Raw genomic sequence first — 24,357 nt, 5'->3', positions numbered from 1 at the left:
TGCAAACTTGATGTTACTATATCTTACGATGTAGAGGTGAGGCGTGTAGCCCACCAAATGGGAGGAGCAGGAAGGGGAAGCTTTACACTTTGCAAAATACTTGTTTGAAATATTTTTAATATAATTTTGCGATAAGATTCATTAGCTAGTTTATGTGCAGTTTCAGTGATAGTGTTTTTCATTCAAGCAATAAAAAAATCAAATAAATTTTATAATGTCTTCTAACTTCTTTTGCCCTGATTTTGCTGTATTTTAACCTGTGTTAATATATTGACTGTGAGATGCTTTGCATAATAGCCAACTTGTCTGTGTTTGTTTCCTGAATGACTTTCACTGACGGCACTGTTATTGATTTACTTGTCTACTTTATTCTACATGTTGGAAAACCCAATTTCTGACAAAAAATAACCATTTGTATCAACCCATTTCTCTAGTTAATTATCACTAAATACATAAATAAAAACACATTCGATCTTCAGAATAATTTCTCAAATGGTCCTGTTCCATATGACATCTGATTACTGAGCAGCACGCTTATGACATACCACTCTGTACCACCCTTCACAGTCGATCCTCCTTTACCAGTTCAGCCACTTAACACTTCATTAGAGATGCACCTATAAACTACAATGAGGTTTCCCCGCCCCTTGAATTTTGTCTTACTATGGAAGTGAATATTTTACTCGAGAGTTGGATCATACTTTAGAACTTAATTGGTTTTGTCTTCCACTCTTTTTGACTTTCATAATATTGGTACATAATGATTGTTGAAGTTCTTAGCAAACTCATATGTAAACAACATGGCTGCATCATTAGAAGAGACAACTGTAGTCGCATCTAGGATCATATATGGCTGGAAAGTGTAGCAGAGTCCACTGTGTTGTACTTTGCTGCTTTGGGTGTTTTTTTATTTATTATTTTTTTGCTGCAGACCTGCAGCAGGCATCTCTAAAGTTTCCCTTTTTTGAATTGAGTTTCTTTAGCTTTGAAGGTAAAGCAGGATGACATGAAAAAAAAATGCAAAAACACTACCAGTGGCTTTTCTAAAAAAAATTATCAGCACATACATGAAAGGGATAGCTTCTTATAATCTTAAAGGGTAAGAACAGGCTTGGAAACTCTCACCTATCTCACCCCATTTGCCCTCTATAAAGCAAAGGATTGCTTGGGCTAGTCCCAGGGCCCTGGCACCAGTTAACATCATGGTGCCCTAGACCACTTCTGACTTTTGGAAGATTTTTGAGGGTAAGTTTTGTCTCTAGGTGATTGACTGAAGGAAAGTAAAATCAGAGTGGATTCTTCAGCTGTTTTTCTTCAGTTATATAATATGGTGCTTTACGGTTATGTCATTTTCCTCAAATCTATAAATGTGTTTGAAGTAGACAAATTAATCTACAAGAATACTACAAAAACTGCTTATTTTGTTTAGACTGAGATCATTTGCTAGATGGTGTCTGTCAGAAGATTAGTAGAAAAGGTAAGGCTTTTTAGCATCTTATTTGAGAGAGAAAAAAGGGTACAACTCTCTTTGAAGAGGAATAAAAGTGAAGAGAGTCCAGAAAGTGTGACTCAGTAGAGAGGAGAAAATTATCCTCCAACCAAACCGTTTCAAAGGAGTTGTCCTTCCAATAAGGGACCCATACATATGAAATCCATACAGGACTAGCAGCCTCATAGCCGTAGAGAGAACAAGGAAAAAAGTCAGGCTTAGGAGGTAGGAGCAAATACCATTAGAGATCATGAAAATGATTGTGTGCCCCACATCTTCCTGTCATCTCCAAAAATCCATTGTGGAGGAAATTTTCAGTACCATCTGCCAATTTGGCAAGGCATTACAAGGGTCATCTGGGCATTACAGCTGGTAGTAGTTCAGGAATATACTACAAAGTTCCTGAAAATCAGTGTGTCAGCTGATGACAAAAGTAATAAAACTGGATGCCCACCCATACCTGCAAGGCAGATCTTTTGTTTGACAGTTAATAGTTCCTAAAAGGACATCAATGTAAAACCAGTGGAGGACCTAAGAAACTGTCAGCACTGAACCCAAAATGAAGCTAATATAATGAATGTCTAAGCAGGAATACAAAGTACAGCTTCACCACTTCCAGGGAAAATAATACTTTTATTTTACAAAATAAATAAGAGCTTTCATTCTAGGATTTAAAATGAAACTTTTACCAGACTCAGTTCTGGGCATGCATGATTTCAGTACATTTGTACAGACAAAGGAAAAAAAAATTCATAATGATAACCCAAAGAATAGTACTGCAATTTATAGGAGTTAGATCTTCCTTAGCATTTCTAGATATATAGGATGCTTATCAATGCACTTCACTCAAGCCATCTTACAGAATGTACCTTGTGTTATAGTATTTGTCAGTGATACAGTCTGTGAAATGCAAGTACTTATTCAAAGTGGAAGCTAATCTCTCTCACTACATCCCTCACTCATTAAACAGCACAATTGCACTACAGAATACACCAGCTCCACCCTAACTTATGCTTGGAGGTTAAGAAATCTATACCCAAAAGTCCTAGGCAACACACTACAAAACCTCAGTCTGTCATACTGCAACCCACACACACACACGCGCCTACCTGCACCACCCATTCCTACATCCTGTTCATATACTTCCAGTAAGAGTCACCAGAGTTGTAGGACTAAGCTTTTAAGGTCCATGATGTGTTTACTGAACCACAGTAATGATTTAGTTATAGTTAATTCCATAAAGACTCCACACTCATGACAAGAATAGAATAACAATAAACTGCCTTTTGGAGTCAGGATCCATAATGTGATGAAGACCCTTAGTTTTCTTCCCTCCTGGTGAATACAATATGACATGGTAGCTCATGTGGGAGTGCATAATCTTTGTTGATGTACTCAGAGGAGCATGCAGTAGGGCATGATCTTGCTATCCTCAATCAGAAGCTGGGATAATCTAGTCTTGAGTAATATCCTACCCTCACCAAGAATGATGACTCATTTCAGAGACAAAATAGTTGTCTTTAACAATTATATATCAACCCATTTTATTCATTCTAGGGAGATCCAGCATTTGTCTGCATGGGTGGAAATGGCCAAGCTGGTATTCTGGCTCAAGAGTCTTGAGAGTACAACTGGATAACGATCACATTAATGAGAGCTCTCTTAGTTTCATAGGTTTTTTCTAAACTTATGGCCAATGGAGACCATTGAAAAGCTCATTCACATCAGCTAAATACTGTGGAGAAACTGTGCCTCCCATTAATTAAACATTCCTTTACATATCCCTGGTGAAAATTTGTGATCACCCATCCAGTCATCCATATTAGCTCTAAAGGTTTCTAGTGAAATACAAGAGCAGCCTATTCCAGGAATGGGGCATATGTAGGGTTTAGATGTCTGTTACTCCATTCGATTTTGTTGATGTGGTAGTACAGGTTTAGGTTTGTAGAAGGGATGTTTGCTTTATCACTGATTCTGTTTAGGTGAAGAAATTCAGAGTCTCCTGAGTCACTCGCAGCATGGAAGGCTAAGCAGAAATCATCCCTTGGGAGTCTGTACAACACTGAGTAAAGGAATAGACCTTTTAGTCTTTCAGAGTAGCTAAGGCTACTGGGACCCGAGTTATTTTTGGTGAGAAAATGTCTAAGTCAGGATTAGCTGATTTAGATGCCTAGTGAGGAGCTTGCCATAGGGTGCATTAAATTCAGTGATGGGTCAAGTAAGGGATAAATAAAGTAAGACTATGACTTCTTTGAACCTTGAAGAGATACCACAAAGAGTAAGCTGAGCAAGACTGAAAATGTTCTAATCACCACAGAAGACATGGTGCTCAAAGGAAAGTCATTTATCAACAGAGGCACCCAAGCCCCTGATAACTGTTACATTTAAGTCCTATATTATCATTTCATTTGCACTGCCAGTGTGAAGACCAAGAATTCAACAAAAGGTCGTTAAAAGTTATTGACTTTGGATTAATTTGTTACCAGCAAGTGAGTGCAAAGCCTGAACATGAAAAGAGACTAAAACTGGGAAGCCTAGGAGAAGTAAAAGGTGTAGACATAATGAACAACGACCAAACTGATGAATGAATGTGAACGAAAAGCCACCAGCTAGATGATAAATATAATTTAATAACGAACACAAACTTATACAGCTAAAAACAAACTTCAAACGAACTAAGAACGCCAAATAACAGCACCAAAAAACAAATAAATAATGTGAGCGCTTTCGTTTAAGTATTTTAAACTTCCTCAGACAAAAAACATCTATTACATCACTTCCTTTTATAACCTTCCCAGAAAATTGCGCCAAAATCAAATTCAAATTGAAGCATGCTCAATAACCCAAAAATTCAAGGAATGCATGGACACAAAAATTACATATTAACTACAAGCTATAATATTACATTATATTATATAAAATTATAAAACTAATAACTTAAATCCTTCTTTTTATATAAATAATGAAATCACAAACTTCTCAAACTCTTAAAAATAATAATTTTATATATATCAAATATTTAATATTAAATAGTAAAGTATCACAATTAATCTATTTTTATATAATAAATTATCGTATAATAATTATGTTAGTATTTCATAGCTTCCTTCATATATATTAAAAATTAATAAAATATTTAAAATTAAATATTACATTAATCTTGAACTTTATTACGAGTTAATGCTTTTAATTTTAAAATTGGCCCTATAGAACTTCTTTCATTTAAACCTGGTATAAAATCAGCTTGTAATTTTATTTGCCAGGTAAGTTCTTTTTCTTCCAAAATTAAGTTTCACAGGGTTCTTTCATCTATTTCTACTTGATCTATTATCATATAATAAAATTTATGATTATATTCATTTATATGTTTTGCTAGCGCGTTATTTAATTTTTTATTTTTTATGGCATACTCATGCTCATAAATTCTCTGAGTGAACATTTTCTCGGTTTTTCCCACGTAAAAAGAAAAACAGGCATTACACCTTGCAAGATAAACAACTGCTTTAGATTTACAGTTACATTTCTTTTTAATATAATACTTCTTATCACGTATAGTGAAACTATCTCCTTCTTGTGTTTTGAAGCACCATTTACATGCTCCACATCTATAGTTTCCACTCTTCACTTTTTTACGTATTCCTATGTTGTTATTAGATTTTAATAAATCTTTAAAGCATTTCCCTTTTCTATAAACTATCTTTGGGGATTGACTAATATGTTTTTACATTGGGTATCTCCAGATAGGATTTCCCAATTATTATAAAAAACCTCTTTTACCATTTGGTAATCTTGTGAAAAAGTGATAACTAAAGCTTTTGGAAATTCTTCCAACCTAGTACTCTTATTTTTACAAGATATATCTAAACTTATAATAGTTTCTCTATCCTCAGTGCCACTTAAATCTACATTGCTTACAACATCAGTGATAACTTCACTCCTAACTTGCAAAATTGGTTTAAAATGACCATTTTCTCTTTTTTGGTTAACTTCTAAAATTAATTTATCTGTTAACCATATTGGATATTCCTTATTAATAAACATTCTCCTTAAATGTTCACATTCATTTAAAAATCTGAATGTTTTATAATAATTCGCGCAGCTCTCACCAATTGACCTTTAATTATGGATCTTTTTTGGTGCTCAGGATGTGCACTAGTATAATGAAGGAAGCCATTAGAATATGTTTTTTTCCTATAAATCAAGGAAATATACACTTTTGCTTCATAATCTTTTATCAAATTAATATCTAAATAATTAATTTTATCTAAATTAATATCCCACGTAAATTTAAAAAAGTTTGTGGTTTCATTAATATTATTTAAAAATTCATTTAAAACATCAATATTCTCTCTCCAAACCAGACAGATATCGTCCTGAAAACGATGATATGATTTAATATAACTATGATATTTGCTAGTAAATACAAAATTCTGTTCCCAAAACATCATAACTAAGTTTGCATAAGTTCCCCCGCATGATGACCCCATGGCAATCCCTTTCTTTTGAATATAGTACTGATCATTAAATTTTAAATAATTATTATTTAGTACTAATTCAATTAATTCAATTATAAGATTATTTAAGTCTTGTTGAAAAGAGGACTTAAATAAAATTTCGCTAATCCATTGAAGACCAATGTCTTGGGGAATAACTGTGTATAAGTCACGTAATTTTTGTGTCCATGCATTCCTTGAATCTAGTATTTAGAAATTCTATTTCCCATTTTTGGGTTATTGAACATGCTCCAATTTGAATTTGATTTTGGCGCAATTTTCTGGGAAGGTTATAAAAGGAAGTGATGTAATAGATGTTTTTTGTCTGAGGAAGTTTAAAATACTTAAACGAAAGCGCTCACATTATTCATTTGTTTTTTTGGTGCTGTTATTTGGCGTTCTTAGTTCGTTTGAAGTTTGTTTTTAGCTGTATAAGTTTGTGTTCTTTATTAAATTATATTTATCATCTAGCTTGTGGCTTTTCGTTCACATTCATTCATCAGTTTGGTCATTGTTCATTATGTCTACAGTTTGCTTAGACAAAGCAGCCGTACAGCTAGATGATTCCACTGAAGGTACCGAAGGGTCGATTGGGAATTTAACAGCTTTGATTCTTAAATTAATGCAACGCGTGGACATTTTATACGAGAAAGTAAGTAAAGGAGATGACAGTCGTATTAATGGGCATGGAAAAGAACCACCGATGCAACCCTCACAGTCTAGTTTTGATTTTAACATCACCCCAGTTTGTTTTAATAACCAGAAGGGTGGTATGGATGCCACTGGTTTGGATAATGGAGAAAAAGATAAGAACATTTTTGCTAATCAAGGAATGCAGTCAAGTAATTTTGGGCAAGGTAGCGGATTTTGTGCGCAGAAACCGTTTGGACACAGAGATGGACTGAGAAAAACTGTTCCAATGCTAAATGAGTGGTTGGGATCATCGTTTGGTTTTTCTGGACAACTAAAAGGAGGTAATAATGACAATAATGATAGTGATCAAAAATTAAATGACTTTGATATCAAATTAATGAAATGTAGGAAGTTGCAACTTGAAAGTGCATACCTGAAAGAGTGCATTAGACTGAATATTATTCCTAAAGGGTTGCGCTTATGGCGGTACCCTATGGGATTGGTTCATAATTCACCTATGCATATGGAACTGTTGCAGTTGTTTGATCGATGTGGTAAAGATCCTCTTAATATATTAATCAAATATAATCAGATAGAAATAGATAAATTGATATCTGAACTTGATGAACTTGACAAAATAATTAGAGCAGATGTTTCTTTTGACACAGTTCAATATGATATAATCAGAATATATAATAGTATTGATCAATACATTATTAAATTAAAGAATGCTAAAACAGAAAAAATTTAGAGAGGCATTAAACAATATGCAAATGGGATACCATATCCCAGACCTCCAGGTGGATTTAATAAGAAAACCAAAACTCATTCTTTAAATCAAGCCTATAGATCTGACCCTGCAGGAGAAGGTCAATATGATGGGAATTTACATAATGATTTGGTATATAATGATGAATATCCCGAACTAAGACGCTCTAAAAGGCTTAAAAATAAAATTCCTTATGGTAATCAACAACCGGCGGGGTTTCAAGGTGCCAGGCCGAAAGACAAAAAAATGGAGAACATAATAATGCAGAATGGACATGAAATAACGGAACAATCTAGTAGGAGTTTATATAACAAGTTACGACAAGTCATTGTGAACAATCTTGGTGACTTTAAAGTTTATAAATTTACTCAAATTGATTTTAAACAGGGAGTTGTGAATTTATTGTCAAAAGGTTTTTCATTTGTTCCTTCTCATACATTTGATGTCACTTCAACTATTATTGATATGAAATTGTTTTTAAGGAAGATTAATTTTTCATTATTGTTTCAGGATTCGATATATAATGGATCATATAAATTTAATATATCAAGTATTTATAATCCCCCCTTACATCCTAAACTTTTAATATATGAAAAGATGTGTGAAAGTCAGTTAAGGAATCTAGATAGAATTAATAAGAAGATAGATTATCCCTTAAATTTAAATAAAGATGAAGTGGAAATTTTAAAATGTTTACAGAAAGGTAATATAAGGGTTATGAAACCAGATAAAGGGGGAGGAGCAGTAATTATGGATACAGATTTATATAATAATAAAATGGAGTTGATTTTAAATACGGATACTTATGAACAGGTATCCTTGAATGAGTTGATTGTGCTTATAGAAAGATCTTTTTACAGATTAATGATATGTTCTTAGATAAACGAATAGATATTAATTTATTTAACTATTTAAATATCTTAACACCTAGGATCCCCATGTTTTTCGGTAATCCAAAAATGCATAAAAATATAGAAGACCCCCCCCTATGTGGCCGTTGGTGGACGGGAGAGATTCTATTACGTCAGCATGTGCTAAGTACATTGATTATGAACTAAAAAAAGTTATGATGAAAGAAGAATATATTTGTAAGTATTCTTCGACATTCTTAGAGCACATGAATCAAATATTGTTTGATGCTAAAGATGTTTTAGTAACAATAGACGTATGTGACTTATACACAGTTATTCCCTAAGACATTGGTCTTCAATGGATTAGCGAAATTTTATTTAAGTCCTCTTTTCAACAAGACTTAAATAATCTTATAATTGAATTAATTGAATTAGTACTAAATAATAATTATTTAAAATTTAATGATCAGTACTATATTCAAAAGAAAGGGATTGCCATGGGGTCATCATGCGGGGGAACTTATGCAAACTTAGTTACGATGTTTTGGGAACAGAATTTTGTATTTAATAGCAAATATCATAGTTATATTAAATCATATCATCGTTTTCAGGACAATATCTCTCTGGTTTGGAGAGAGAATATTGATGTTTTAAATGAATTTTTAAATTATATTAATGAAACCGCAAACTTTTTAAAATTTACGTGGAATATTAATTTAGATAAAATTAATTATTTAGATATTAATTTGATAAAAGATTATGAAGCAAAAGCGTATATTTCCTTGATTTATAGGAAAAAAACATATTCTAATGGCTTCCTTCATTATACTAGTGCACATCCTGAGCACCAAAAAAGATCCGTAATTAAAGGTCAATTGGTGAGAGCTGCGCGAATTATTACAAAACATTCAGATTTTTTAAATGAATGTGAACATTTAAGGAGAATGTTTATTACTAAGGAATATCCAATATGGTCAATAGATAAATTAATTTTAGAAGTTAACCAAAAAAGAGAAAATGGTCATTTTAAACCAATTTTGCAGGGTAGGAGTGAAGTTATCACTGATGTTGTAATTAATGTAGATTTAAGTGGCACTGAGGATAGAGAAACTATTATAAGTTTAGATATATCTTGTAAAAATAAGAGTACTAGGTTGGAAGAATTTCCAAAAGCTTTAGTTATCACTTTTTCACAAGATTACCAAATGGTAAAAGAGTTTTTTTATAATAATTGGGAAATCCTATCTGGAGATACCCAATGTAAAAAACATATTAGACAATCCCCAAAGATAGTTTATAGAAAAGGGAAATGCTTTAAAGATTTATTAAAATCTAATAACAACATAGGAATACGTAAAAAAGTGAAGAGTGGAAACTGTAGATGTGGAGCATGTAAATGGTGCTTCAAAATACAAGAAGGAGATAGTTTCACTATATGTGATAAGAAGTATTATATTAAAAAGAAATTTAAGTGTAAATCTAAAGCAGTTGTTTATCTTGCAAGGTGTAATGCCTGTTTTTCTTTTTACGTGGGAAAAACCCAGAGAATGTTCACTCAGAGAATTTATGAGCATGGGTATGCCATAAAAAATAAAAAATTAAATAACGCGCTAGCAAAACATATAAATGAATATAATAACCATAAATTTTATTATATGATAATAGATCAAGTAGAAATAGATGAAAGAACCCTGTGAAACTTAATTTTGGAAGAAAAAGAACTTACCTGGCGAATAAAATTACAAGCTGATTTTATACCAGGTTTAAATGAAAGAAGTTCTATAGGGCCAATTTTAAAATTAAAAGCATTAACTCGTAATAAAGTTCAAGATTAATGTAATATTTAATTTTAAATATTTTATTCATTTTTAATATATATGAAGGAAGCTATGAAATACTAACATAATTATTATACGATAATTTATTATATAAAAATAGATTAATTGTGATACTTTACTATTTAATATTAAATATTTGATATATATAAAATTATTATTTTTAAGAGTTTGAGAAGTTTGTGATTTCATTATTTATATAAAAAGAAGGATTTAAGTTATTAGTTTTATAATTTTATATAATATAATGTAATATTATAGCTTGTAGTTAATATGTAATTTTTGTGTCCATGCATTCCTTGAATCTAGTATTTAGAAATTCTATTTCCCATTTTTGGGTTATTGAGCATGCTCCAATTTGAATTTGATTTTGGCGAAATTTTCTGGGAAGGTTATAAAAGGAAGTGATGTAATAGATGTTTTTTGTCTGAAGAAGTTTAAAATACTTAAACGAAAGCGCTCACATTATTCATTTGTTTTTTTTTGGTGCTGTTATTTGGCGTTCTTAGTTCGTTTGAAGTTTGTTTTTAGCTATATAAGTTTGTGTTCGTTATTAAATTATATTTATCATCTAGCTGGTGGCTTTTCGTTCACATTCATTCAGAAGTAAAAGGTGTATTTTTCTTTTTATTTTACATTTGTTTACCAGTTATGTCTGACTGGGCCAGTGTCCTATTTTCAGTGGAGGCTTGTGGAGAAAAGCTCCAAACAGAGAAATATACAAAAATTACAAGAGGACATGGTTTTATCAATAATATAACAGGCTAATTTATAACAAATTACAAAATTAAAATTAGAGATAATTTTAACAATAATGTAACATGCTAATACTAAATGATAGAAAAAAAGAAAAAAAATAGGAGTATATAATAGGATACATACAACGTCATACAGAATGCTTGGTATACAAATTAATTGTGAGATGATGTTAGTAAACGTTTAATGAAAAAAGTTATCACAAGATATAAAGGGAGGAACAGAGAGTGATGGGAGAGAGACAGAAAGAGAGAAGCTAGATATTAGGTGGCTAAGAAAATGAGAGGCTGAAAGCTTTAGCTAGTAAGGAATGGAAGGATATTGTTAGAGACATAGCCAGCATTGGTACAGGAGCAAAGCCAGTTGTTAGTAAGGTGTTCTTTTAGTAGTAGTTTTGATGTGATGATGCAGGCAGTATTAAGAACTTTTTGTGGTAAGGAGTTTCATAATATAGCTACTTGGTTTGAAAATAGGGAATCTCCATAGTTATTAGATTTGGTTACTTTCAGAAGGGTTTTGTTGGAGGACCTTAGTGAGTGAGGACAAGAGTAAGAAAGAACTAGGTTTTTGAGAGCAGGGCAGTTGCTAGGGTGGTAGAATATGGTAAGAGTGAAATTTAATTGGTTAAAGGTAAGTAGCTTGGGAAGTTCAAGCCATTTTAGGAGCTGCAGGGTGTTTCAATGGTGTGATCTGAATGTGAGGTTTGATGCGAATCTTGCTATCTTGCTGTAGCAGGACTCAAATCTGCTTAAATCAGATTTTTTGAGGTTTTTGAAAATTAGGGATGCATGTAGTAGAGTGGAAAGAAGGTGGGTTCTAGATATGGCATGTTTAGTGGGGTCCGTGAGGAAGGATTTGATTCTGTAGAGAGAGCCTAGCTTAATATGTACTTTCTTGGTAGTTACTGCAAGGTGTTTGCCAAATCTAAGGTTATTATCTATGATTACCCCTAGGAGCTTGGTCTGTTCCACTGGCTCTATTTTAGTAGTATTAGAGGAAGAGATGGTGAAAGGGAGTGGGTTGTTAGTTTGTTACTGGTAAAGAGCACAAGCTTAGTTTTATTGGGATTGAGAGCAAGTTAAGAGTTGGAGAGAGAGTTTTGTATGGGTTGTTAGGAGTGCAGGTATGGAAGGGGCTTAACAAATAAGGGTAGAATCATCAGCATATTGTATGATGGTAGCATTTTGTGTAGCTGATGAAAGTTTATTTGTGAAGATGGAGAAAAGTATTGGGACAAATACTGATCCTTGGGGTACACCTACACAGTGAGAGATAAAAGAGAAAAAAAGTTGATTATGCCATTTTACAGTCTGTTCACGGTCTGTTAAATAGCTTAGAAACCATGAGAGAGTGGACTGGGATAGTTTTAGGGGCACTGACTCATTCAGAAGTTTTTAATGAGAGACTGTGTCAAAAGCTTGCGACATGTCAAGAAATAGCAGATACTTGGGAGTCCAGTATTTCTGAGATGGTTAATTGTATTAGTAAAACTGATAAGTGCAGTGGTGGTGCTGTGCTTTGCTCTGAAACCATGCTGGGATGAACATAGGAGATTATTGTTTAGAAGGTATTGGAGTAGTTGTGCATGTGTGAATTTTTTTAGAATTTTTGCACCAGTTTGGGGGGGGGGGGGTTTATAGTTGTTGAGTTCAGTGGATATGCCTCCTTTATGAGCCAGGATGGTATACAAAATTTTCCATAACCTTGGAGTGTATTGTTCAGTGATGGGCCAATTAAGATGGAGATTGGAACAGAGACTGCTTATTTTGCTATTTTAAGAAATTCATTAGGAAGTTGGTCTACTACGTGTGATGAGGGCTTAAGTCTAGGTAGTAACTTCTTAATGGTACTAGTTTGGACAGATTTAAAAAGAGAATGAGTTGAGGTTATTTGTTGTGTGTGTTGGTAAGAATAGGGGGGTGCTATTGTTATGTACCAGGGATAAAATGGAATTAATGAAGTGAGAGTTAAACTGGCAATGCTATCAGTGGAGTTGGAAGTGTTGGGGGCAGGAGCTGTAATATGACCTGGTTTTAGAAGGTTATTAATGGCTTGCCAGAACTTCTGTGGATTTTTTCTTCTAGGTTCTAGGTTTAGGTCAGAATAACCCCATTACTAGTAATTAGAAAGCAGAACAATTTATGCTGTTAGGATAAGAGATATATTCCAGCAACATAGGCAAAAAATAAACCAAATACTTTCAAAGTTTTAAAAATAAAAGAGAGACAGAAGAATATATAAAATCAAATGACAAAGGTTGGGGGAAAAAAAAGAAAATGTTAAATAAACATTCAGATGAAGTGAGTGATTTGCTGACGTTAATATCCACAAGCTGACATGATTAGTTAAGCGTGGTAGTGAAATGTTCACCACGGGATGTACAGAGCTGTAGTTAAGGAGTACTTACAAAACTTTATGAAAAATGACATATTTCCATGTTTACATCGATAGTGCAAAAATATATGATATGATACTGTCACATTGGGGGTGGTGTGCTCAAGCACTGGCTGTTAGTTAAAATTACATTAAAACATGCTGGCTAATATGAAGACATTCCGAAGTGTAAATGCTGTTTTGGTAAAGCAGTTATAAATATTAATGCAGTTATGAAAATGTAGGTAATATAAAAACTGTGTGATGCACAGATGAACAAATGGTGCCATCATATACAAAACATTAAGGCACACAATGTTGCCACTGATACTTACCATCTAACACAAATGTTTTATAGATTAATATTGTCTTGAAATATTGTTAATTATATGCATAATTTGCATTGATTTAGAGATATCAGAAAATATCAGTATGATGTCCCCTCTTGTCATTCATCACTGGAACACTCATGAACAGACAAATGATTTCTTCACTGATATCTTGCTTCTGACTTGCACACTTACAAAAGTATAACCCTTTAATTTTGGCAAACAAAATCTGCAGTGTAAAATCAGTATCTAGAAACAGACTTTCGATACTAGTACCAGTGTATAGCCAGTTTTCTACCAAAGAGCTATCCTATTTTACATATTTTGTAACTCACCATTTGTCATATATACATCCAATAATGTGTTTTCAGTAGAGGATTTTGGAGAAAAGCTGTCAGAAAGCATGGGGTTTCTGGCTTAGAAGTTCTCAGGAGGCACAGCTGTTAATTGGCCTCCCACTATTAAGGATTAAATGAGTTAAAGGCAGCCTTATACAGAAAACAGAATTTCACCTGTTAGGGTATTGTGAATTTCTTTGGGGTTCTGTTTGGTGGAACAGCAAATGCGTTGCTTAATGAACAAGAAGCATGCTGAGAAATTGCTGTGGATTAGAATTCCTCTATAAGCCAAATCGGCAGTTTACCTCCGAGTGTCCTGCACTACTAGGATGAGGTATATTTCTACTCTGTCCTCTGAAGTCATTCCTAAGGAAGCTTATCATAAAAACAGACCATCCTTCCTTTAAGGAAATGGGTTGTTATTCCATATTCTGTCTTGTGTCCAAAGAAGTTCATCACATTTAAGAACTTTGTCATCTCAAATAGTTTGTAAAGGAGAAGGCAGTTCAAGCTCATCTCACTGCTTTTACTTTTGGGGTTGATGGTGCTTCTGGATCTGAGGTATTCTTATTGGCATGCTTCAATGTTCAAGTCTCACAGATCTCTCGTATTTAAGGTGGAAGATAATCAGTTTCAGTTTTCCTTCTTCCCTTTTCAATTACTTTTAAAAAATATTTTGCATCTTTCTCTAGCTATAGTGACTGTTTGGCTGGATACCAATATTTTCTTGCATTAGGTTGAGTATATTGCACTCTCTCGGTCTGTGGAGCAGTTACTGGACCAATTTAAGGCAGTGATTCTCTCCTTGGATTTTACTGGAATCAGCATCATCTTCTGCCTTTTCATTGGATGGACTTCTGGAAACTTTGATAGATTGAGAGAAGGTGATGGTGTTCTTTATCAAGGACAAGATTCAGTAAGGTTTATTTTCAATTGACTGTATCATAAGAGTTTTTAGTGTTCTGAGCTCTATGTATTTCAGTAACCTTGTAGTGCAGTGTACCAGAATATGTATGTGGAACTTTCCCTATAGTTATGCTCAGGCCTTACACCTTTATGGACAAATTGTCATTGGTTTGACATTGACAGAGTAAATCCACTGGTGAGGTTCAATGGCATAGATGAATTTAGACAGGCCTTTATTAGTCTTTTTGTCTTTCTCATTTCCTGACTAGAGACATCAGCTGAAGGGTAGGAAGCTCATCTGGAATCCTGTATTTTTTAAGGGTTTCTGTGGCTATGCTGTACTGGGGCTTCATCATAATCTTGAAATAGTTATTTGTAGTGATTCTGGCAATTAGTGTATTCAGAAAATGTGTATAGTGTGGTACATAGCCAAGAAAGGAGGCAAACACTTCTACGTGGCTGAACAGGAAGGAGTAATCTTTCCTGTCAAAATGATTTGGCTTGGGGTAATGTTTGAATTGTAAGGTTTTTAGATGTACATAGGATGTTTTGTTGGTGAATGTGGTCTATACTCCACCCACTTTCACACTGTTTCCAAGTGTTCTATTATAGAAAAGAAATAACGGTGTTTTGCAAGGGACTAGGTAGTTTTGTATGTAAAAATGGAAGAGGGTTTGTACTGGTATCAGCTTGCAGGTATCAACAGGATCCATTAGAGCTGCCATTTGTTTGTAAACCATTGTATATTTGCTCCTTATCCTATTAAGGTGCATTGCTGTGCATGGTCTTTCTTAAGATCCCACTTTGTTGTTGTCAGATCCTTTGAATATTTGCTCCTTATCCTATTAAGGTGCATTGTTGTGCATGGTCTTTCTTAAGATCCCACTTTGTTGTTGTCAGAAGAATGAAAAGTAGAGTCTTCTTTCAGCTTACTGGCTCACTCTTTGTTGGATAAAGTTTTTCATTTCCTCTTTAGGCTGTTGTGCATCTAAAAATGTATTTGATCCTCCAGGAAAAAAATATTCTAATGACAGTTGATTATAGCAATTTGAAACCCGCATCTGCCTCTCAACGTAATCTGATTGCAGGGATAAACTTGCTTCCTTTCTGTCAGATGTAGGGAATAGTCATTTTGCGCACACACTCATGTCCCCTGTTTTTAATGCATTTCACTTCTCCCACAATTTTGTCAGAAGGAGTCCTTTCTCCTGGTATGAAGTCTTTACTAATACAGTGCTTGGCTGCTTTCTCTTAACCAAATTTTGTGCCCTTTCAATTTAACAAATCCTGCTGTGGAATACCATTCTAGTTGCTTATTCATACTTTAATAACATTAATGCAATCTGTTCATTCCAGTCTTTCTGATATAGCAGAAAATCTCAGGTTTTCTCTGTGTGTTCTGTCTTCTAATTCTACAATTTTTTTGAAGCAGTTCTTGAGAAGCTTCATTCTAATCCAGTCATTCCTTCATTTCTGCATCTATTTCTACAGCTCAGCTCAACTGAATAACCAATTCTATTCTTTCCAGCTTTTTGTGTATGTGACTTTATAGATTCCTCCATTCTCTCATTATTTTAAATAGCTGTGAATGCATTTGATTTAGTTTTCCTGTAAACTACTGAGAGCCATTTCTGTACCAACGCTGAAAACTGAACTGTTTTTTGTACTAAGTAGCTCCTTTTTCTGGTTAATTTTCTCTTACTTGTTCTAGATTTCTTTGCAGTGACTAACCATTAATGGAATTTTACTCAAGTTGTTACCTTTTGTTGGTGTTTTTATGCCACTTTACATTTTTTCACACTGTGAGAGCTGTACGACATCTGTTTTGAGAATGCAACCATCCTGGAATCAGCACAGAGTTCTGTGCTGTTTCATGAGCTAGAGGGGAAGGGAGCACAATCCATTTTTTTTTGAAATTCTGAAACCAGCTTTAAAGTTGCATGAATCACATGTTATAAATTCTGGAATGTTAAGAATGGAGTAAAACATGTGATTTTATGGTGAGCACCTTACACAGCTGCACTTTCCTATGGAGCAAGCAAGAGTTAACACATGATGGGATGTGAGTTATATCATGATGAGTACTACTGGATGCACTTTAAGGCATGAGGCACTTCCAACAGGCACCTTTTAGACCATGCTGTGTTATCAGGATTATTCCATGCATCTGAGTGTATTTCAGTGCACTTTTAAAGTGGGTCTTTTGGAAAAAAATATGCAAAGAAGTGGCTTGATGTTTTAAAGTGTAACTAAAAATGTAAATATTGTTTAGTTTTTTCCTGTTGCTTTGTGACTAATCAGCCTATTCATTCTCCCAGAAGAAGGAGCTTTACAGTTCATACATTCCTCCTGTGATAAAGGTCAGGAGGAGGGAGTAGTGCTGTCATCTTTTTTTGTTGGGGGGGGGGGGGTGCTGATGTTTTTGACTTGGTCCCTAGCTGTTCCCACTGTATACACTTGATTCAGCATGCGGTGTGTGTATGCAGTGGTTATGTCTCCCTGTTTTGTAAGAGGCTTCCACAATTGTGCATTTCCTTCTTGAAAGCATTCAACTCTGTTGGTTTCAGGACTCCACTAGGAGTGCTGTCTGGGATTTGCATTCCTGCCCTACTTCAAGAGGAAGCATTAATTTGTTATTCATCTCTCTCCTCCAACACCTAATCAACAAATGTGTCTTCTGTATCCACAGTCAGGGCTTTATCCTTGTATGTCAGTGGACATGTCTGAGTAAGTACTGTGTTTATGTAGAAACATTAGCCTCTTTTATTGATACTGTTCAGCCTTTTTTTAGCTGGCTATTTATTTCATCATTTTGAAATCTCATCCTGGTAACATTTTTGGTAGAGAGTTTTCCTCTCCTTTTCAGGTATATCTCTTCTGTCCAATTTTTTTGATAAAACTGCTGCTGGCTAGAACAAATCTGTTTATTTTCCCATATATTATGTAGTGTCTGTTGAATGGCTGAATTTGACAAGTAGTAGCTGGCACCTCGCATATTTTCCTTATTCACAAAATGTTTGCTTTTTCTTCAGTTGTTGATTAATGTATTTCACAATTTTATTGTACAAGCTGAGAGACAAGGCCAGTATTTGCTTGTTATGCCAAATGTGAATGTAATGGGTCAGAAATGCCTATCTAGTCTAATTGTAAAGTTTAGAATGATGTTGGTTTAAGACGTATATTTTTCCAGGTGTAATAAGAGAAGTTGCACAAGATCTTTAGGAATTAATGTTTTTCATAAATCACCACTGCTAAATATGTAGTTCATAGAATAAAGCTTTGTTTGTTATAGCTTCTCCTTGTAGGCTCACACTTTCAGCTTGTAAATAAACCTTGGAAAGTATTTCTTCACTCTTTCTAGTTGCACTAGTGTAACAGAATACATTGTCATGTTCCAGTAGCGGTCCAGCCATAGGGCATTTTACAAGCGGGACCCAGACTTCTGTTTTAAGTAATGTAATACTTCTGAATATCATCTCAAATACACCATAAATCCTTCTACCTAAATATCCCATATTGTGACTGAAATTAACATTTTCTGCAGTCACTCTCCACAGATCGTTTATATACCTCTTCTTTATGGAATATTACCGGAGTGTATTGGTTCTTTCTATACTAGCTAAAAGAATGGCAAAGGTGGCGCCAGAATTGACAGATAAGGATCCAGTGTGGTTTTGTGGAGGGGAGGCAAACATTTGGCAACATTAATGGAGCAATGAGGATCCAGAGGGAAGTAAAATGCAATAACATACCTCTGTTGGTGGGTTTTGATGCAGAGAGAAGATTTGACAGACTAAACTGGGATTTTATGAGTAGGGCAATGAAAGCATTTGCATTTCCCTGATGCAGTGCTAAGTTTAATTAGGAGGATATATGAATGACTGGGGCAAAAATTAAAGTGGGAGGGTTCCTCTCAGATAACCATGTGTGTGAACAGAGGAACCTTTGTATGCTTTATATTTAGAGCCATTGGCAAAGAAAACAGGGGGCACGGAAATACAAGAATATCATTGGTATGATGATAAAGAAAAGTTGGCTTTATTTGCAGATGATATTTTGTAACTGATAAATCCAGAAATGAACATCTCAGTCAGTGGTGTTGTGGAACATTTTGAGACAGTTTCAAGTCTTTTTGGTATATACAGTTAATGAAGATAAAACAAAGGCTATACATGTAAATTATGTACTTAGGCACAGATTGGATCAGCATTACCCATATTTATGGGACATAAGATGAAGTATTTTGGATGGTATGGATTAAAAAGGCTTCTGTTATGGCAGCTAAGGATATGTGGGAAAAGACTAAAAAGATAATATAAACATTGAGAAACTGGAAACTCTTATTTTTGGATATGGATAGCAAGATAAAAGCAGTGAAAATGTTTTTCATCCATTTAGTCTTGAAATACGGGCCAGCCATATTTTTATCAACCTGAGGAGAAGTTGTGGACAATAATTAATAAAAAATTGAAGGAATTTATCTGGGAGGGAAGAAGGGCAAGAGTTAAGAGGGTTAACTTGATCCTTCCAGTAGAACAAAGTGGTGTAAGTTTACCTTATTTTCAGGGATATTTTAGAGTTACACAGTTAAGGTTAGTAATGTACATAAGATATGCAGAAGGTCATAATCAAAGTTGAAAGGAATGATTAAGGAAGGGGGAAGTTAAAGAAGTAGAGCATGGGATTTTGGACGCATATCCTTAAGGAGAATAACAACTACCACACAGAGTATTATATTCTTAAAGTAGCAAAAGGTATTCTAAGAAATGAACCAATATGAGACTGGAGAAAGGAGATTTTGGCGATAGGGATGACTGCAAGTAGGGGTACAGAAAATAGGCAAGAGAGGGCTGGAGTTTACTCATGAAACCTGGCAAAGGAGCCAAGATATTGGAGCAAATAACTCCAGCAAGAAAGGTAATAGAGTGGGATGAGACCAAGAAGACTTTTGGATTGCAGGATGGAGAGTGCCTTCCCTACCAGGGCTTGATCTCAGAGTACAGGTAAAGGGAAAGGGATATGGGAATTTTAAGAGAAAGATCTGCACTCGTAGAGTTTTAGCTGAATCTGGAACAAAAGCAGCTGTTAAAAAAGACATAATTAGTAGGGCATATATAATGTTGTACAATTATAAAAATCAGAAAGATTTGGAAGAGAGACTGGAATAGCAGTTTACAAAAACAAAATGGGAATATATATGGCTCCCATGTATGCAACCAAGTGCAGAAGGTTTAGGATCTTAGTTTGGAAGGAGACCTCTCAACTGTCCTTATTTTGTAGGGACACCTCTGAAGTTTTTCAAAGTTTTGTCTCATTCCTCCTAAAATTGGAAATAATTTTCAGAATATCTAAGATAACAGTGCCATAATTTAAAATGTATCCCTGATTTGGGGTTTTTTTTCTGTTATTTTTGGTAAAAGTTTGAGAGCTCTGTTGGAACTGTTTACATAGGTATTTTGTATCCCAGGCAGACTTCAAATAATTTGTCCTCAGGTGGATAGCAAATGAAGAACGAGGTAATTGGGGACATAAGCTTTGGTAGTGTAATGAGTTGGCAGATTTTAAAAATTCCCCACAGAGTACTCTATCAGAAATAGTGGGTGAGCAAATGACTGTATTTAAGGAAATGATTCTTTTGAGCTGTATACGGGATTTGAATTGTCTAGACTTTGTAAACCCTTGTTAAGTTTAATTCTGTTTGCTGCCGAAAAAGCAATTTCTAGAAAATGGAAGTCAAAGTCTATACCAACAATGTTTGAGGTATTGAATATTATAAAAGAGAGAAAAGTACTGGAATAGGGATCTTTAGAGAAGGGGAAGAGCAGATTACATAGAAATAGATGGAAATTGTGGGAACACTACATGTATAATAATGTTCAGGAGGAAGGGGAGTGATATTTAAGGGAAGGTAGGAATTCAGCATTTTTTGTAATGTTGGACTGATAATAGTAGGAAAGAAAATATGTGATGTATATTGTATTTAAATGAAAACGTATTAAAATGGTTTATTTTTTCTTCTGCTTATATACGTTTGCTGATGTCTTGAGTGATAATTTAATAAAGGTGTTTAAAAAAGTGTAAGGAATCTTCAGTATTTCAAGGATCAAAATTATTAATGGATGAATTGTTGCAGCTGATAAGAAACATGTTTTTATTAGACCAGTTAAAATTATCATATTAATTTTTTAGCCTCCTAAATTGTTATAATGACATAAGTTATAATGACAAATTTGCAATTGCCAGCAAAGCTCTAATGCCGGCATTTCTTAAGATTAATTTCAGAAGAAAATAAAAAGCAGCAGCCCCCAAAGAGAGCATTGTGGGTACTTCAGTAGTTATTGTTCTCTGACTTGAAACCTCTGATAGAAGCATTGGGCTGTACATAAGGTTTTGGTAACCATCTGCTAATCCAGCTATTAAAAAACATGTTTATTTGAAAGTCTGCAATTTTGTCTTGTGTAGTATGTTATTACAGTAACAACAAACCAGCTTGAGTAGCCTTGCTTTTTAAAGATGCTTATTATTTAGAGGACTGTGTGTCTGTCTCCATCGTTTTGGATTTTCCCATCCAGTCCCTAATAAAAAGCTATAAACTAGGTCTGAAGTCCAGCAAAATGTATGACCATTAAGCAGGTGCATAACTACGTAGTTCTGACGTATATTGCTTACTAAGGCAATTGCCAGAAAACTTTACTGATTTTTTTCACAAGAGTTCATTACTGATATCATACCAACTTTTACTAGCATACATTTAACATTTCTAAGAAAAATATCCTCCCAACCTTTGAGCTACCTGTGGCAAAAATATGAAATTTAAACAGAAGAATATAAAACTGAAACATGTTTCATATTTGGTTACATTTTAAATTTGTTTCTCAAAAAAGTGAATGTGTGCCTACAAGAAAATGAAGTAAGTTAAAACATTACTTTGTGTATTTATGTAGTGATCATGTCAGATTGCTATAGCAGAGAACTGCATAACAAGGCCATGCCTAGTTTGAAGGGTATTGCTTCCCGAGTAAATGATTGAGGTTGATGGAACTCTGCTTTTGTACTTTTTTACACCTACCCTGACTCTGTTACTGTACTTTAGATTGCTTTTTAATAAAAATGTTTAATTTATCAATCTAATGAATATGTCTGAACTTTATCTCCCATCATAAAACTTTATTTTGTTTATTCTACTATTACAAATAATTTGAAATAGAAGTTTTCTTTGACATGCTTATAACTACATGGAGACAGGTTTTCTTAACTTATTTTATATTTGTTCACATACAGTATACTGATCACATTTATTTTTTGTCATTTTACAAAGTATGATGGGTTCTTTGATTTTTCATTTTCATTTTCCTGACTGACTGAAGAGGTACAAGTTGTCACATTGCATGATTATGAGAATATGGATGTTGGTACCACTACAGCCAGTCAGAATACAGAAATATAGGTCCATGTTTAAAAGTTAATTATAAAAGATATTTGTAAAACATTCTGGAATTGCAGTGTACTCCTAGGCAATTCGAAATAAAGTAGGCATTTTAGGCTTGCCCGATACTGAAATTCTATTTTGGACTTTTCATCAAGCCTGCAAACTGATTAGTAACAGTTCTCTTTCATAAAGGGTGAAAGTAAATAATTAAATGTGCTTGATTCAGATCACTTTTCTTTAAGGAAGTCATATTCATGAACCCCTGTAGCTCCATCTCTTCAATAGATGAATAGCTCACAAAACAGAATTTTGATCACCTGTTTTAAACATTAGTAACTTTCAATGGATGTAAATTATTGCTGTAAACTCAATACAGGTTTTGAGGTGCCAGGTGTAATTAAGCACATCATTCGGTCTCCCTCAATGCAGAGATTTGTCATGATGGAAATGAAAATTAACCAGAACTGGTTTTGTGTGCGACTGTGTTGTACACACAATGAAAAAATTTGATGAATGTGGTAAAGTGGAAGGAGAAGTATAAAGCAGATGAAAATGAGAAGGGTGGTAGAAAACGTAAGGGAAGAATGGAAGGCAGTCATGAGTTACTACTATTCAAAAGGAGGTGAAAGTAACTAGATTAATAATCAGAAGCAGTGGACTAATGGTGCAAAATAAAGTGTGCCATGCATGAGGATTGTACAGTATGAAATTGAGACTGGATATGAAAAGTAACATTAAAAAAAAAGAAAAAGGCAGTAAAGTGGTTTAAACTCAGTGTGTGTCTTTCTGCATTGAATTACATGTAATAGTTGTTTAAGCAGAAATCTGAAACAGGGTCATCAAGCATCTGGGACAGTCCTTTTGAGGCAAAGATAATGAACTTGCACATGGAAATCTAATTAAAAACTAAGGTTGTACATTATTATATCCCAGAATGTTTGTCTTCTGATTCTTAGTACAGTCATAGAATATCCCTTTTTCTGTAAAAGAATGTATATGTATGTGTATATACAGAGAGAGATTTAATACTAATATTTAATTACAACATACTTTGTTAGAGCAATGAAAAAAAGCGTAAATACAAGCTGCAAGGAGAAATAAAGTTTAAAACTCTGAAAGTATTTCTAGTTGTACGAAAGTGTCCTTTAAAGCATGCTCAATGGAAAGGCATACTTTCTTTTTCTTGAGGCAGACGTATGTATGTGTTAAATATTGAAGATGTTTCAAAAGGAGAATACATTCTATATGTAGTGTAATCATTTCAAAGAAATGGCAACTTGTGAGTTTTGACCTTGGTGACAAAAAGATATGCTAGTCAGGAAAAGGTTTGTACACTAAGAATTAGTTGTCAGACATGAAATCTCTTGTTGCATAAATCTTCCACTGTCCCTTAAGTTCCTTGAAAGCACATGGCATTAGTGACTTCAGTCAGCACTATTAATTTTCCTGAATACTGCTCAGTAGCATCATTTAGGAATTGTACCATATGGCTTCACACAGTATACAAATCTTTTTAGTGAGAACATGAGCCTTCTCTTGCCAGTGCTATAAAACACCATCTGTACCTGTGGCAGCTTGGGAGATCTGAGTCTTATCCTGGAAAGCAGCTTTCAGGGTAGCTGTTTTGTTTTTTAATCAGTTGGCAGGTGGAAAATTATTTTATTTTTTAGTTTGAAATGATGTAATGCCCAGAGATGTACTGTGCATCAAGACAAAACTATTTATGTGAGAAGCCTTCAGATTTCCATGGTAGCCAAGCCTAACTTTCCAATGTGGCTGCCTTGATCTCCTGAAGGCTTATAAATAGAGACTGCCACCATGACTGAGTGGAAGATATTATAATTACATAGTTCCATTTTTCCCATGTAAACACTCCAAAGGTGTCATTCTGAATAGACCTTTAAGTATACTGTTTCCTTTAGTAAATACTTTCTTTTTGATTAACACAGGTAGTTGTTTTCCAAACTGCGGCATGTCTTTGAGTGATAGATGCACTGTAATAATTTTATCAGACAACACCCTGTTTAACACATTATTATGCACTCAGCCTGCAAGTTCACTGCTTTTACAATTTTTCAGCTGAGTGGTTAGCCTGGTTTTCTTCCCTGCACAGCTCAGTTCTTCTCTGTTTCTTCCACGGCAGATCACCATTAAAA

General features: G+C 34.2%; 1 protein-coding gene across 4 annotated transcripts in view; it reads left to right on the top strand.

Moving 5' to 3' along the window:
* The window catches only part of ELMO1 (engulfment and cell motility 1), a 3,030,107-nt gene that overhangs the window by 2,176,809 nt on the left and 828,941 nt on the right, over positions 1-24,357 (top strand). The window lies entirely within an intron of this gene.

Source organism: Protopterus annectens, chromosome 3.part0 (genome assembly GCF_019279795.1).
Source record: "Protopterus annectens isolate FY-2018-M chromosome 3.part0, PAN1.0, whole genome shotgun sequence".
In the NCBI taxonomy this organism is placed as follows: Eukaryota; Metazoa; Chordata; order Ceratodontiformes; family Protopteridae; genus Protopterus; species Protopterus annectens.
This window is presented reverse-complemented; position numbering and strand designations above follow the sequence as displayed.